General features: G+C 38.4%; 1 non-coding gene across 1 annotated transcript; it reads right to left on the bottom strand.

Moving 5' to 3' along the window:
* Window positions 1-2157: 2157 nt before the first annotated feature.
* LOC113510230 (5S ribosomal RNA) lies at window positions 2158-2276 on the bottom strand. The gene has a single exon (XR_003402087.1). It is a non-coding gene; the product is annotated as a 5S ribosomal RNA (ribosomal RNA).
* Between the last annotated feature and the right edge of the window lie 2526 nt (window positions 2277-4802).

Below are 4802 nucleotides of genomic sequence, written 5' to 3'. Positions count from 1 at the left end.
GTACCAAAATAAAGAAACCACATTGACTGTGCTAACAAAAGCTGTCAACCAAAGACGAGCCCTGGTATTCTGTGGTAGCCACAGATTAACAACACCGTACTTTATTTTATCGCAAGAAGTGACGCGTAGCGACCAAATTGGCAAAGAGAATCCCATTGCTAGCAATATACCCAACCAGGTCGACCTCCTCGCGGTTCTCCCTGGAAACTATCGTGGTTAATTCCTGATGAATTCATCATGATGGGCTAACTGGCCTGTTTTAATTCTCATCTATCACCCTTCACTGGTGCTCCGCCAGCGTATCTCGTTAACGCAGGCGGAGTTACCATACCATTATCACCCACAAAAAAACCCTATTAGTTCAATCTCCGTCCAATTGCTCCTAGAAACTATCGTGGTTAATTCTTGATAACTCCACCAGGATATGCCAAGCGACCTTTTTTTTAACGTCTGGAAAATGCTTTATGCAGATCCATACACCTTGTGTGAGGTGTGTACCCACCAAAAACCAGACGATATACCCTCGAGGTGCCATGCGCCGGTACATTGGCACATCCTCCAGGGAATACGCCAAGTGACCTGCGTTCATCCATCATCACTCACTGTTGCCCCGCCGACGTATACCGCTAGCACTGGCGGGGCTAACATTTTAATATGACCCGTTAAAAAAAATGAAGTGCCTTTACTCGTCTATAATGATTATTCTCGTCTCTAAAAGATATTTTTCTACCCTAAGTCCGTCACCGCAACTGGCCATCAATACTAACGGTCGCGCCCCGAGAGGGTCGTAGAGTCGCTACGAAAATCATTCCTACGCTAAAATATCAATAAAACACAAACGCCCGCGCTCCTCGCCGCCCGCGCCGCTAGCGCCGCGCGCCTCGCTCCTTAGCTCACTTGGGACTCGTTCAGATCGCTTCAGAATTACAAATGTGCGCCAAATACGGGCCTGCCCTTTTGATGGGACACTTTATTTTTTGTAATGGCCACCACCACCGCAGCTTGTGGTATTGCTTTATGAGATTTACATTTAGTCGTGTCGTTTTATTGTCGACGTAACGACGATACTGTACTGTCGGGGAATTCACTTTGGCCATGTGAAAAATTCATCGGGCGTAACTTTAACCTAAGGCACGTCACTCATGAATGGAACGGTCCTGAGTCTTTCTTCCCCATCAGTTGTCGGTTCTTCGAGCTATGTAACCAACTCATTGGCACTTCTGTTTGCTTATCCATCTGGCTATATTGGACACTTTAGTTATTTTGCTTGTTGTTTATCATTTCGGATTTGATCACCCAAGATACTCCGAGCATAGTCCTCTCCATAGTTCGCACATACATATACGCATAACGGGAACTTTATGAAGTCGAAACAACGCAGTAAGCTCATATAAATTCAAGTTGTGCATGTACGTAGGCATCATTAAAACGAACATTAGTTTTAAGAATAATAAACTAAATCGATGTAAATACTTCATTTCCCCATTCAAACACATAAACTCTGTTTACCATTAAACAGGTCGTATGCTTGTTTACCATTATAGTAATATAAAAAAGAACTGTAAACTTCATCAGCAGTTTTAACAGCTATATAATTAATTAGCTATCATCTTAATACAACATTATATACCGAGATCACAGCGAAGTCATTTAGTATCCTAAATAGCTCCTACGAACATTACAAAATCTCTCACGACGTACTGGTGGCTGAGAGAAGTAGGGAGGGTATTTATTGGCCGTAATTAAAAAGAAAACACAAAAGCCCCGCAGCTGATCGGAACGTGCTTAGAACACAAACTGTTTAGGGATGTGCCTTTTATCATGTCGATAAAAAAGAAAATATAAAATTTTTATGTTATCATATTATAGGTTTACGCTATCGAATTATTGTTTCTTATTTTAATGGATGAAAATGGCATAGTAACCTCGCCTGCGCTATCCGTGCCGTACCGTGTGTACAGTTTGCCCAGCCTATGGACACCTATTGTTTAAATGTTACGATTTGTTACTTATTACAGAGATTTTTGATAACAACAATATGTGAGTATCTTTTTATTAAATTCGAAAAATGAATTAGATTGACGGTGGGAAACAGTAAGTGAAACGTAATAAAACCAACATAACTGATAACAATAAAAAGAAAAAATAACTGCAAAAAGCCAACGTCACGCGGTGTTCCCAGGCGGTCACCCATCCAAGTACTGACCGCGCCCGACGTTGCTTAACTTCGGTGATCGGACGAGAACCGGTGTTTTCAACGTGGTATGGACGTTGGCGACAGTTCAATCGAATAACAACAACTAATACAATATTTGTGAATACAATCCCTACCACAATTTTGATAATCAGTAAAAAAGATAATAATAGAAATAGGTTCGAATTGATACTTGTGTTCATATTATTATTTGTGAAACTTAGTAATACTTGAATATTGTTACTTATTACATGTTTTTTTTAACCGGTGATAATGAAATGTTAACCCCACTTGCGCGATCGGTATCTATCGATCACTATCTTCAATTATAATAACGTCATTACTTAAATATAAATTATTTGTAAGTATTATCGATAAATATTGTCACTGCACTATAAAAGATCAGAACACAAGTCGGCCTGGCGAGAGAGGACTTTTATCAGTCGCGACCGATACCAACTCTCCTTTTGCCACGTAATTTATTGGCACCCTATTCATTTACCGATTTTATAAAATTAGATATATGTATATATACTCGTACAACATAATAAATCTTTATATTTCTTTTCCACTCAAATTTATTAGGTCCCATGTATCTATTTTTTTATTAAAATACCTTATTTTAAATTTAAATGTAATGTATAATCAATATTATCACTAATCACACCTATCTTTCAAGGGGGTAAGCAGATTTAATTAAACGATCGAGAACGCAGTGACTACACTACCTTCTTTACCGACATTAAAAAAGATAAGTATGTTTTTTTACCTAGATGTCAAATTAATCCAGTTGTAAAAAGTTATAAAATATTCCGCCTTGAGAAACATGCGAAAAATCGAACGAAAAGTCGTGTGAGTGTAAGTAACAGGCAACAAAGTGGCAAGAGCAGAATATAAAATAGTGGTATGAAAGATAGCACTTATGGGACGGTGATTCACAAGTTCCATCTGGCTGCCAACTTCAGTGCCTTTAGTACCTACAGTCGGCTAACTTCGACAACGCCACGTAACTGCGGTCGCAAAACTTCTCGCCGACTTGAAGCCTTCTTGATTTATATTTTTCGTAGAATTTAAGCATAATGTATGCGTCTTTTCAACCGACTTCAAAAAGAAGGTGGATTTTAATTGTTGTTTTTTTTATGTTTGTTTAGAAAATTCTTTTTTATCTAAAACAATATATTTACAGATTGGTCTTATAAATATTTTATAAAAAAACCATTCAGAAACATAATTTAATTATCGTGAAAGAAGTTCACTAACCGATTAGCGTACTTTGCATTTGAGATTTTATAATAAATAGATTACCGTGTGGTCCCGACACAGAATGGACCACTCCTTCCATTCCCATGGATATAGCAAGGGGCGACTAAGGTATATTAATGGTCAAAAGATGGGTAGCAGCATATCTCTAAAACATCACTATAATCTAACTGCAGTTGCCAACCGGTTTGCCAAATGTGACAACGACTGGCAAAATCCCTCAAGAGGGAGAGCCCTATGTTCAACAGTGGGCATTTAACGACTGATATAATGATGATGATAATAATGATGCACATGGATAAAGCCAAAGAGAAACGGCTAAGACTTGACAACATCCAGGAATTCATAATTTTTTTGCCAACTACAAACAACACAAAACATTATTTTGAAATAAACTTATTGTTATTATTAACAATTCGAAGTCATTCTTATCAGAATTAACACGCATTTTAACGTATTTTACACTATAATCATCACAGTTTATATTATGTCACAAATCACATAAAACAAAATATATAAAATGTCACAATTATATGTATATACCAGAGGGAGACTTTGTACAAAAGTCGATTGCTTGGGTACACCTCTGTCCCATTCGTGTTTCAACCGTGAAGCAGTTGTGTTTGCATGGCTGTGTTTCAGTTTGAAGGGTGGGATATGGCGTGAATTTACTGGGTACAGAGGAATAACACCTGAGTCCTCAGGAATGGCAACGCATAGGGGGTATCATGGGCGAAACAGTATACTCTGTTATGTCCATGTTACTGCTCATGTCTATAGGCGACGGTTACAATTTTCCATCAGGTGGGCCGTCAGCTTGTTTGCCATTTTAAGTTGTATAAAAAAAATCTATCAAACGACACCCAACCAACTTCGAACACTTGCGTTCAAGAAAGAATATACGAGTAAGTAGTCCGATATCTCTATAAAACCGCATGGCACGCCAGTGTTGATCGTAAATAATAAAAATATCCACCATAAAGACAATTGATACGTTATGAGCACCGGCCGTGTCGACTGGACGCGTATTTATGGTAGTGGGCACATCGACACGGTCGCAGGTTCCATACCCGGTCCACAAAAATTGTTTAACACAACGCGAGAGCGTAATATAATGCGAAATGATGGCCCGTAATGCGTGTATGGTGCGAAATATTACTGCCATGTTACTGTTCAACGGTCGGAGTTATGCTCTACTTGCGAGCATTATTATTACCAATTAAATGTTTTTTTTATATATTAATATTATAAAGAGAAAACATTTGTTTGTTTGTTTGTTTGTAATGAATAAACGAGCTGTAGAGGCAATGAGCTAGTCGCATAGAAGAACCGACAACCGATGCAAAAG

This window comes from Galleria mellonella, unplaced genomic scaffold, assembly GCF_026898425.1.
Source record: "Galleria mellonella isolate WM207_F2 unplaced genomic scaffold, CSIRO_AGI_GalMel_v1 utg905, whole genome shotgun sequence".
In the NCBI taxonomy this organism is placed as follows: Eukaryota; Metazoa; Arthropoda; class Insecta; order Lepidoptera; family Pyralidae; genus Galleria; species Galleria mellonella.
The sequence above is the reverse complement of the archived record's forward strand: the minus strand, read 5'-3'. Positions and strand labels throughout refer to the sequence as shown.